This window comes from Numida meleagris, chromosome 1, assembly GCF_002078875.1.
Source record: "Numida meleagris isolate 19003 breed g44 Domestic line chromosome 1, NumMel1.0, whole genome shotgun sequence".
Lineage (NCBI taxonomy): Eukaryota > Metazoa > Chordata > Aves > Galliformes > Numididae > Numida > Numida meleagris.
In genome coordinates, this window is record NC_034409.1 from 154,767,115 (window position 1) to 154,780,198 (window position 13,084).

At 35.6% G+C, this 13,084-nt stretch overlaps 1 protein-coding gene across 5 annotated transcripts in view; it reads left to right on the top strand.

Moving 5' to 3' along the window:
• Positions 1-13,084, top strand: part of DACH1 (dachshund family transcription factor 1) — a 204,387-nt gene that overhangs the window by 13,788 nt on the left and 177,515 nt on the right. Inside the window, exons 1-2 of one of the 5 annotated variants that reach the window (XM_021417604.1) lie at positions 8,994-9,118; positions 11,306-11,416. The exons of the other annotated variants lie outside the window; for them this stretch is intronic. The gene's annotated coding sequence lies outside the window, so the exon portion shown is untranslated. Of the gene's footprint in view, positions 1-8,993; positions 9,119-11,305; positions 11,417-13,084 lie in introns of those variants that run through there. 5 annotated transcript variants of the gene reach the window in all.

A 13,084-nucleotide genomic window follows, 5' to 3' on the forward strand; every position in this document is an offset into this window, starting at 1 on the left:
TCCGTCCGTCCGTCCGTCCGTCTTTTTTTCCCCTGTGTAATTCAGTACTGTTTATATAACTTCTAAGATAAAGCTGTCTTTTGGAATTGTATTTGAATCTGCGTCATTGATTCTTTTGGCATTATTCGTGACTTAATTGTAGTTATTCATTTAACACAGTTCCATCTGAGGCCTGCTCCCAATAGAAGCCTCCTCATTTTATCTTCTGTCACTAAGTACTAACATTTCATGCACTGCTTAGCTCCATCTCCCTTTTTGTGTAGCGTTGTTCCTACAGTTACTTAAAGTGATTCTTTCTAACATAGTTTACAGTACAATTGTTTCATTTATATTTGTTGCTTTGGAATGGTTTCTGCTCTCTTTATTTCTTTATTTAAATGCCACTTTATCTTACATAATGTGCAGCTCAGGATCTTTTTCAGAGAAGTGAAAGATTTTCAGGGTTGGATGTAACTTGGCATTTTTTTCTATATGCAGGGATATCAATATCATGATGTGTGGTATAATCCTTCATCATTACATTAGGTAGTTCTGTCTAGACCACTAATTTTTGCCCATTTCTCTGTCTTTTAAATAGAATATATACAAACCTTTTCTTTCCATTTTTCAAAACTGAGTGATTTTGAGGTTCCTCTTTCATTATAGCATGAAAATCTTATTTGCAGTGTATGGGGTCCAAAAGGACTGTTCACTTAGCCTATGCTGTTAAAGATCATTTATAAAAAGAATTTTCACAGCTCTTTTAAAATGTACAATTTTAATGAAAAGCTTGCCAAATATTTTTAATATCATTTTGCTTTTCCTTTGTCTTAACATCAATTTCCATCATGGTTATAGAACTAGATTTCCGTAATTCTCACCAGTATGCCCAGTGGGCATTCAGTATTCGTTACGAACTCTCTTTGTGTTTTGCTGCTATCTTCTACTTTTTTTCAAGTGGAATATGCTGTATAAGGGGAGACAGTGAGAAGAGAGCTCTCTGGGCGCAGATGTTAAAACCATATCAGTCTGTCCTACAAGACAACAGCATAAGGGAAGCTGGTAGATTTTATTAAGTTCTCTTCAGAGTTGGAAGTATTTTCAGATACTCCTACATTTTTGTCTACCACCACTGCATGGTGGAATTAAGAGCACATTTACTGTACAAAAGAGATCAGTCATTTTCAACCAGGATGCGTCACTGTTAAAACATGGCAAAAAAGCTTCGTTTCCTGAGTTAATATCTCTATGTGGTGCATGTACCATGCGAACATGCTAATTCAGACATCTCAGTATTACGCTCCACTAAATGAAATAAATAGGCCCATAATCACTGCTGAGTATCATCCCTTTAAGTTTATTCAAGTGAGCAGAAATACATCTTTCTGAGCATGTTTGAGAGTCTCTGTATGCTCTAATGAATTCGTATTTCCAAGTTTGTCTATACAGAAATAAAAAGCACGGATTCTTTTCTTTGTTGTGCTAGCCACTTCCAGTGACATGTTGGATTCTGTAATAACTGAAAGTTGCTTCCACACCACTTGAAGTGGTATTCTGTAGCTTATTCACTGGAGCATTCCTTGATGAGGAAAGGCTGAGAGAATTGGTACTCTTCAGCCTGGAGAGTGGGATGCTTAAAGGGATCTTATCCATGTGTACAAATACCTGAAGGGACAGTACAGAGAGGATAGAGCCAGGCTCTTTTCATTGATACCCAGTGATGGGACAAGAAGCCCTGGTCACAAATAGGAACACAGGAGGCTGCCCCTGAGCACTAGGAAGCACTCTGTGCAGGTGACAGAGCACTGGCACAAGTTGCATAGAGAGGCTGTGGAGTTTCCTCCTTGGATATCTTCAAGTGCCACCTGGGCATGGTCCTGGGCACCCTCCTCTGGGTGTCCCTGCTGGAGCAGAGTTTGGGTCAGGTGTTCTCCAGAAGTTCCTTCCAACTGCAACCATTATGTGATTGTGTGATTTTGTGATTATTACCCTTCAAGACTTGGCAATAACCGGTGGGACCAAATTGAATATTTTCAGTCATTCTACTGATTACCCGGTTAATGCTGATATTGGTGAGATTTTGTCAGTAAACCAGCCAGGAAGGACTCAATTAGATGATCAGTATTTTTTGGCAATATGTGCATTGACATGAAATGTAGTTTTTGATTAAAAGGTGAATATCAATATTGTGAAATCAATTTGCCTCCCTAACTTAATTTTAAGAGGAAGTGGAACAAGGGAAAAAAATAACTGGCAAAGTATTGAAAGAAAGTAGCAGAAGATGAGAGAACTAATATAATTCAAAGTGAATTTTATTCTGTCTTGTCTGAGAGTATCTTTTTTTTTTAACTTTTTGTGTAAATTTTGGAGATATAAAACAATTTGGTGGTAATAAACAGGACATCTAGTCAACAAACTGCCTCTATGGGCAGTTACATTAACTGCAGTAGTAGTGATTATACATTATAAAAAAATGCTAAAAATATTATGCAAAATAATAGTTTTGAATTGCTCCAGAAAAATTCTCATGTGTTCTGCCACTGGAGTATTTAAGGATATGAGGTTTTCCAATGGCATAACAATTGCCATCAGGCAATTTTCTTATGTCTGTATGCCCATTGCTGCTTTCTAGCTTTGATGGATTTTGTTTAAATAGGCAAAATACTCATATTTTGAAAAATGAATAGAAATAGTGTTGAAAAAGAGAATGAAAAAGAGTGAAAAAAGAGGAACAATAAGAATGTCTAATGGAAACGAAGCTTTGTTTTTTAAATTGCAGTACAAAAAATCTGTTTGATGTGTATTTTGCTCAGATTTTAATGTCTAAAATGTTGTTAACCTTTCAAAAGTAACAGTTTTTTTATAATGTAGGCTTAAAGGGTGTTGAAGCAATTGTGTAGTAATACTTTATGAATATGAAACTAGCATTATAGGAAGTATGTACCTAGAATTAGAATTCCAAAGTAGTGGATTCATTATATTCCTTAGAAACTGCAAGCATCCAGGTTCTTCTCTATGTTTTCACAGTCCAAGGGAAGAAACTTGCTTCCCCTAAGAAATTACTAGTCAGGGAGGAGAATCATCTGCCAGAAGTTAATATCTGAAATATAGATGTTGAAATCTTAGCAAGTCATCTCCTTTCATAGCCAGTGGAAAGAGTCGTTTTTAGAGAGTGATACCTTGCACTGTAAGGCCACATGAATCACCCTCTGGAGATGCCTGTGTGTCTACATTCACTACAGGCAACCTAGATGAAGAGTTTGGACTGAAAGCGCAGATTTTAGAAGGTTAATGATAAATTCGATGGGTGAAGCTATAGGTAAATTATTTTAAAAGTGTAAATTCTGAACTATGTCTGATACTGTCCATTAGATGAATCTGTGGAAATAATGGATATGGTTTAAAGCATTTGAAGAAGCTTAATATGTCTTTGAGTGTAGTTATAAGAACTTTTTTGAACATTTGCATGACATCCTGGGGAGGGACTTTTTACAAGGGCAGGTAGCAGTAGGACGAGGAGAAATGGTTTTAAACTGGAAGAGGGTAAATTTAGACTAGATTTTAGGAAGAAATTAGTTACTGTGAGGGTGGTGAGACACTGGTTGCCCAGTGAGGCTGTGGATGCTCCCTCCCAGGAAGCATTCAAGGCCAGTCTGGATGGGGCTTTGAGCAACCAGGTCTAGAGGGAGGTGTCCCTGCCTATAGCAGGGGGTTGGAACTAGATGATCTTAAAGGTCTCTTCCAACCCAAACCATTGTATGATTCTGTGATTCTATGTTGTGTATCACACATGTGCAATTTAACAGGCAGTCAAACCACATTTTAGTCAAGGATTGAAACTTCTGTTACTCATCTTGATTCACTGTGAATTGTGTCTGTTATTGGGTTCTGGTAACTAGATGCACGGCATGTATGTATATATCACTTTCAGTGCACTTCAAAAGCTAAGTCTTTGCATGTGGTAATACTCTGGATGCTATTTAAACAAATACCTGTTTTTTCTTGATGTGAACTCTAATAGGATCTCTAGTTTTACTTTTATTCCAAGAGTGGTCCTCCAGTGCAATATACAAGAACAAATTCAAAATTATATTATAGTCCCATTTGTAGTTCTCCTGCTCCCTGTGATTTGCTAAAGCTACCATGCCCCTGCCACGTTCTTTATGCACACAACAATGCAGATAACTCTTCAACTGTTTCATCTAAAAATATACATTTCCCAAAACAAAAACAACGAACAAAATGTCCTCTTTTTGTAATTTTTAAACTTGAATCACCATTGACTAAATGAAGTTATCCGAACTGCTAAGTGCTGAAGTCCATCCCCCATTGCTAGTTGTAGTATTTCCGCCTTAAAAAAAAAGTATTTAAATATCTTATTTGCACAATGACTGTTTTTTTTTTTTTCAGTGCTATATGGGAGGAATTTAATCTCAAAATGCATTATGTCTGCAGTAATTTTCAGCATGCTGTAAGAGAATCAGAAATATTTATAAATACCAGATGTGTCTAGTTGACCACATCTAATATTATTTATTAAATTATTCCTTGGATTTAGTTTTTAATAGCATTGTCAGAAGGAAGATGCTGATAATCATAATGTCCAGTTATATACCTTTAAAAGGATGAATGTTCAATTTGAAATGTAAATCCTGACATTATACTGGGATTTTTTATAAACTTCATTTTTTTTCCACAGACAAAGTACTAAATTGGATTGCGTGTGTATTAAAAGGAAAAGTTATAATCATTTTTGTGTAAGGCTGTACTTGGCAATCATTAAAAAAAATGCATATAGATGATCATTTCTAATATTACACATTGCTTTTATTTTATTTTGTCATTGTTTTGAGTTTCCTAGTCCATATTTACCTACTGTGTTTCAAAAGGGAATCAAATTGGTTTTGTGGCACATTAATGTTTTATGCAATATTCCATAGAGAACATTAAATAAAAATAAAAGAAAAAGGTTGACCTCTAACACTTACACCCATTTCTTATGTCGAACTGGGAGATGTTGAAAGCCCTGTATGGTCATAACCCTTCTATCTAACTGTGACCCTCCTTAACATTAAGCAGGTGACTCGATTAAACATAAATCAGGCATAAAATGCCCTGCATGAGGCAGCACAGTGAATCAAGCAAATTATTAAATGGCAAAACTCATTCTGTGCTCTGGGCAATGTAAGCTGCCAGCACTTATACATCAAAACTTCACTCAATGTAAGATTGATTTTATTTTATTTTGTTTATTTTAATTCCCTACAGCAAGCTGTGTTAGTCGTGTAAAACGCTGTCTGCATCATTACATTCCTAAAGAATGCTTTTCTCTTTAAGCAAAGGCTGATCACAGTCTTGAGCAACATAATCTTAGACTAAATGTGCTGCACTAGAGCTGCTAGAGCTAAGCCTTTGTGCATTAATACTGAAACTTAAGCTTCTGTGGATGTATAGTTTTGTTTGTTTGTTTGTGTGTACACACAGTATCAACATTATCAAAAATAGGAGCACCAAAGGAAAAATATTACAAAATTGAATTACCAGTGGCCATTGAAGATACTTTCCAGTTTCAGTAAAGACTCTGGGATTAAGTCTGTAAGTCCAATCTTAAGACTGGAATGATTTTTTATGTAAGATGATACATGTCTTCCTTTCACAGTTGCTTTTTATGCTGCCTTAAAACATGTCAAAATAAGCCCCAGCAGAGGAGCCTAAAAGGAATGTCAGCTCTGTGGTTATGTAAATCGAATTGAGTGCTTTACAGCAGGTTTAAGATTTTTATAACTTAGGAGTTGTTAACAGCCAGCTGGTTTGTATCTGTTTTTTATGGTTATTCTTGTCATAGGCAGCCTCCACAATTTTTAATTATATTTTATGGTATGTGTTTTCCCTCCTCTTGAATCCCACAGCCACTCTTTCCTTCAAAAGATATTTTCCACTGGGAAGAGAAGAAGTATTGCTTTGGGACTCCATCATTAGAAATACTGTTGTATAATTACCTACTGGTAACAACAGTGGAGTGTGAATCTCCATTGCAGGTCTTTAACTTGCTATTCCAGTATGGAAATCTGTAGCATTCTGTACACCCAGTTAGGAAGTTATGCCTGCAGCTCTTGGCTCAGACTGTTGTCTTCTGTTTTTAAAGAACTGATTTACAGTTTTTATTGTATTCACAATGCAAATTTGTCTTTACTTCACAGTTCCATTTTGAATACAGGCTTTGTGCTTTGCAGATTTGATTGCACTCCATGTCCTGGATCACCACTCATTTTGTAACATATGTTCTCAAAAATGTTGTATTTTAATGACTGGAACAGTGATAGTGGACAAAATTAATCTTTCAAATGTTTTTATAGCAGTGTAATTTCAAGATTATAGTCTGATTCCCATCTGGAGCAGAAATAATTTTAAAAACACAGAAGAGCACATTTCTTTCTCTGGAAATAAAAATACCATGCCTGACAGCCTGAAAAACCAATGTCTTTACTTTTGTTATACTTTGAAATATTTATTTAGATATAACTATGAAGACATTACCAGAAACTCTGTGTTCTTGACTGTTTTACAGTGTTTTCTTAGTTTACCTTGTGAGTGAAAGGAAACAGACCACTATCTAATTGTCCTTAATGGTAGATCCTGCTATTGAAACGCCTCCTCTCCTTGCAGATGTAATGATGTAAGAGCTAGGGTCTTAAATAATTAATCATGTTAGAAAGCTGTTTGTAAGGTAGTTAAAAGACTGTTAAGCTTGACAAGCATAAGAGAACAAAAAAAAAATACTATAGGACTTTTTTTAGGTGCACTTAGAGAAAATTAGTCCTTGTTTTTAGCTACGGTCTAAAACAGTTGCAGTCAATCTCACTTGAAAAGTGTGTTTTGAAAGTGTAAAGCAATAATACATGCTTTTGTGTTATATTCCAAGAATTGATTTGCGTAATCTAGTTTCATTATTTTAACAGACTGAAATCAATAGAAATATTATCATCATACCTAATATATTCAGACATTATGACTCTATAGATCTTCTTGTATTACACAATATTATATTTAAATTTGAATGTTAAGTGTTTATCCTGACCCACTTACACTGTAATGCATAATGCCAGCAGCCTCCTAACTACAAATTCAAATATCTCTCTCTCCTGCATTGTATTTCTATTAATTTGCAGAGCTGCACAGAAGCATTCCTCCATGTCACTAAACATAAATACACTAGTTACATACTTAACCAGAATTGATTGGTTTGGTAGATCCTTCTTTTTTAATGTAAATCAGTAGAAAAATTCAAATATCCTCAAACCCTCCTTGAAAACTATAAAGTTTGAGTATTGGTAAAAATGCACTCTTTTTACCAGTGTAGATGTTGGACATTTTTTCATCTTATTCTTGATGCAGATTTTTTTTTCTAATATTCATCTTACTTAAGTTAAGAAAGCATAGGAAGTCTAAAGGTGCACATAATAATAAAAATAAATAAAAATTTATAATAAATAAATAAAGAAGATACTGCCTCTGAATATATATGGAAAGATACATACATTATTTTTAAAAAATCCTATAAGCTGTATATTTATAAGATCAGGTACATAAGAGATATTTAACTTCTTAGGAAGTAGTGTTTTTCCGGAAGAGTTCATGGCTTCACCTCTCACTTATCCCAGTCAGAACTGCTTTTATTTGCTAACTATCACCTACAAAATTAATCTTAATTGCTTCCTTCTCTAGGTCTGTCGAGCATAATGTAATACAAAGTTTTGACTTAAATTTAATTAGTTTCTGTACTTGCCAGAGATTATCCATAAAGGTATTTTAGAAGACAAAAGTCTCTAGCTGAACCTACCAGAATAATCTGGAAAAATGCATAAACAACGAAACAAATGGTAGTTCACGTATTAAAGGCTTTAATGCATTGATTTATGTTAGATAGACTTTTGTGTGAGATTTTTCCCCAGCAATAATACTTCCTCATTTAAAATGAATATTAACATTCTCCTGTTTGAGGATGAACACTTTATTTTGGATTAGAAACAAAATTGAGAATGGTGCTTTTACAAAACAAGCTCTTCACTCAAATGTAGAGATAAAGAATGATGTAATTTTCTACTGTAACCTTGAACAGGTAAACTTCTAGAATAGTTCCCAATACACCTGCATTTTCTTGTTTGAGAAGGAAGGTTTGAAGGAAACAGATCATCTTATTCCAAACCTCCTGCCATGGGCAAAGACACCTCCCACTAGACCAGGTTGTCCAAAGCCACATCCAGCCTTGACTAGAACTCCTCCATGGAGGGGGCACCCAGAAGTTCTTTGGGCAACTTGCTCAATAATTAGGGAATCATAGAATGGTTTAGGTTGGAAGGGACCTTTAAGATCATCTACTCCCAGCCCCCCTGCTATAGGCAGGGACACCTTAATCATATTGTTCCTCTTTTCAGAACATTTTCAAAATGTCTGATGTCTTTTGTGGTACTATTGAATTAGGAGCACACAGGTCGCTCTGAAAGTAATGCCTCCTATTTATTTCCATGGATACTACAACATTTACGAAGAGCACAATAGCACCACTTGATAGAACAAATTCTCAGCTACAAAACACTATTTTTTTTTAACATAGTCAATCACCATTAGCTATACATTTTTGTCAGTGATAAACAAGAGCCTGCATGCTGTGCTTGTAAACATCTGCACCAGCAGAAGTAACCCACTATTTCAGAGCTGCTGTAATGGCATCATTGCTAGGAAAATGCTGCCCATGCAGTCCATCTTTTATCTTCCTGAACAGATGGAAGTCAGAAGACTCCAAATCTGGACTGTACGGTGGGTGTAGTAGGATAGTCCCGCTAGGACTGGCAATGTACTCCATAGTCTTCAAACTAGTATGGGATTTGGTATTGTGCTGAAGGAGAATGGACATCATCTTCGCTGGCCTGACTCTGGAAGTTGGAGCCTTTAGCTTAGTCAGAGTCACAATGCAGTCAGAGTTGGTGGTTTGTCTAGGTTCCAGAATCATCCCTTTCCAGTCCCCAAACACAGTGCACATAACTGTACACACTGAGGACTGCATCTTGAATGTTTTCTTTGATGGAGAATTCTTACATCACCACTCCATGGACTGCTGTTTCAACTCCAGCTCATTGTGGTAACGCCACATCTCGTAACTGGTAATGAAGGTGTCAGGAAACTGACACCTTCAGCCTTGTGTTGTGCTGACAGACATGTATACGGTGTTCTTTCTGTTCCTGTGTGGGCATTTGTAGGCCTAACTTGGCACAAACTTTGTGATATTCCAATGTTGCCAACATCATTTCCAGCACATTGAAGCCAATATTCAGCTCTGTACCCAATTCCCTGGTCATTATCCATTGATTTGTGTGGATGAGCTGATTGAGATGCTCTTCATTTCACAGTGTGAGAACTGTGCATGACCACTGAGAATGTGGCTTGTCTTTCATGTCATGGTCACCGCTGCTGAAATGTACCACCCACCACTGCACTGTGCTCACATTCACTGTTTGGTCTCCAGAAACATTCAGCAAGTGTTGATGAACGTCAATGAGTGAAATTTTTCTGCATGGAAGAATTCAACACCTTTGCTTCATACATGCTTCCATGTCAGATGCCATTCTGTCAGACTGCCCCTCTGCTGCCATCTGTCTCACGGCAACAAAATGTGACAATATTGATGGGAAGGTTCAACCTCTACTGACATACCACCAACTTCCGCCTCTGACATCATCAGCCAACATCAAAAAATAGGAGGCATTAGTTTTGGAGCAGCATTTACGTTTTTTAATTCTTAATATCCTGTTTTTCTTAATATGACCCAAACATAAGGTCAAATCATTATATTCTCTCTTGATAGCATTGTCAGTGATTTAGAAAGAATACATTCCGCTTTGAGCTAGCTGTAGTATTAACAGAAGTTTGGAGTTTATTTATTTTAATAAGCCTGTAAGCATCTGTCATTTTTTTGACAAATAATCATAAAGTGAGAAAAATTGCTAGAAATTTCACCTTTAGAATTTTAATTAACTTGAATATGATTTGAAATGAATTTCAAGTTACTAAAAAGTCTTGTATCTTTTAAACTGATTGTTTTTAAGGAAAAAATGGCAGGTAATCTAAAACCTTTACTTCCTATTTTTTGTCAGTGCCTCCAGGGCTGAAAAGTTGTGCGCTCTCGTGGTAAATTTGAAAGCAGTGTTTCTTTGTCATTGTTCCTTTGTGGGTTTTTTGCAGTGTACACTTCACACTGAACTTCTCCCTTAGACAAGTTTGATATGCATTTTGTGGACTTTGTTTGACTTTATAGATTTTGAAGCAGGGCTGATAACAATATTAGTATATGCTTGGCACTCTTCCCTTGAGAGCTTTGTACAAATCTTAGCTTATGTATTTTAAGAAACCCTGTGTAAGGTATCCAATCCAATTTCTGGTAAAATCAGAGTTAAAATTCAGGAGCCTCTTAATTTCTTCTTCTGTCTTTAGTTAGAAAAATCACGTTCTTATTTAAAGAGGCGATGTGCTTCAAAACTCATTTGGATATTATTCAGGTATTTTACTTCAGCATATCTTTTCAGATTCTTCTTGATATCCAATAAGGATTTCCTTGTAAGGAATTCTTGGCTTATATGGATAAGCTGCGGTCATGTAGGTGTGCGGGCAATGATCTGCTTGTATTTAATTTACAACTAACTGAAGATAAATCATAAGAAAATGGCAGTCAGGAGAACCAAGCAGGCCATCAGCTGTCCAACCAAGCGACTGACCTAGGGGCATCTCTAAAGCTGCCAAAATAACTGTTTATGGAGTCTGTCAAAAAGCCAAATCCTACTGCTAGAAAAAATATCTTCCGTAATTTTGCATCTGGGTCTTTCATATAAACGCACAGGATGTGAAAAAGAAAGTAAATAAATGATGAAGTGTTTTCGGCAGTTGGCATTCTACAGCTATTATTATTTCTGTTAACGCTTGTGTGAAACACTCAATGCTAATGAAGGACTAATTTGGAGGGAGAGAGCACAGAGGTAGGAGCTTTCATTGGACCAGAGTTCAATTTTATTTTGGCAATTTGCTAATATTGAGGTGAGCTGATGCCACAATTGGATTAAAAAAAATGAAAATTAGTCCTATTAATAAAGTTAATATTTCTGATAGTTTGAGGTACAAATGTTGATCTCATCAGTACAACAAACTGCTCATTTAGGTGCCTGGAAATATTAAACCATTCAATATTCCAGTATATCATCACCATCAGAGGCAATCTGTTTCTTTGGTGCTCTGAAGCCATTTTGTAACTCATTTTGTATTTCATACATTTACATAGGAGGAATATCAATCACTTACACCTGAAGGTAACAGTTTCCAAAGAAAGTATAAGATTTCACTAAGTATCACTGAGGATTTCCTGAAGTCTAAGATTTCTTATGACAAACAGGTGAGAATAGTAGAAAGCTACTTGTAAATATTTTTTTTCATAAACATAGTGATTGAGACAGCATTATATTGCCACTTTTGAAATGTATTTTGTATGGTTGAGAAGGGCAAGGTGTCAACAGCAAAGAGAGAAAAGAGCAAAGAAAAATTTATGTACACTTTTCAGATTTGATCATGATACTACATGATGCATACATAAATGTCTGCAATAGATGATATGTCATCTTTATTAAACATTGTTGCTGGAAGGACAGAATCATGCTGATTCATCTGCTTTTATTATGTGAAACCTCGCTACGTAGCACCCAATAGTTAACATTCAGCTTAGATAAAACATGGTTCTTTTGTGGCCTGTTATTGCCATTGCATGTCTGTTTTGATAGTTGGAGTAAATACTACTTTTCAAGCTTGGCAAAGAAATCTAACATATGACTAATATGCCCAATTAAAGACCAGAATAAACTGAAAGAATGCTAGAAGTAGACGTTTCTCTAATCACTGGCCAAAAAATAATATATATCTCCTTAGTTTTGTGCATGCTGTATCAGAAAACTAAATTTAGCAAAACGTCTGTGTCCTTTAAAAAAGTAATTCCTATGCTTCCAAAACTGAGCATGTTTTTTAACATGCTTAACTGCCAATTAAGAATTCAATTGTAAAGAAACTCAGAAATTCATTGTAGGGAGTTATCACAAACTCAGTCATTTTCCTTCATTCCCTCTTAAATTTATGCAAAGGAAAAAACGTACAGTTCTGTACTTTAGCAGTCCCCTTGGTATATTTCACTGTTAATATGTTCTTCAGTCCACTTTAGGAAGTGGCCACCGAGGCCTTTGGGTTGCATAGGGAGAAAAACTATAAGCAACACCGTATACTTGCCATCTTACCTATCTGTGTGATTTCCAAAGTGACTTTAAATCAACATTAGTATCAAATAATTAGAATGTGCATGGTGTTCAGATTTATAAGACAATGTAATAACTATGTTCCAGTCCCATTTTCCAGATGATCCATAGAGAAAATTTTCCAATTAGAGTGAGTGTTGAGAACTAGTAGTGTCTAAAAAATCCCCCCTAAAAAAATGTACACTAACGGGAACAGACTGTGCATGTTTTTATTTAAAAAGATAAAGACATTCTCTCCATCGAGGTGTTGATACTTTAATTGTTAAATATTAATATTGCATCTTACTGTTGGCTGAAGTAAGATTGCTTGTGGCTGGGAAAAAAAAATGAGTTATTATCTAGATACTGATTAAATTTTTGTCAATTATTTTTATTACTCACTTTGTGCTAAGTTTGCAGTCCATCTTGCCAATCTCAGTGTCAGAGAATTGTAAAACTTAGAATTTAGAAATGATAAGAAGAAAGGTCATAACCTAGGGTAATGAGAAATTATAGAACACATATCCCATTCCTTTCTTCTGCAAATGCTGACAAGATGGAGAAATTTCCAGTAAAAGATAGATCTGGGGAAAACCCTAATCTGTTGACAGCCTGTTCATTAATGCCTGAAGAAAAGATTAATTAAATTATCTGCTGTAAATTACAATATATTTCTACCTACAAAACGAGGAATGTGTGGAATACTCTTATCATATTTTGACTATTGATTAATGCCACCAATTTGAGAGAAGCATGGTAGCATAAGATATTGTATTCTACAAAGT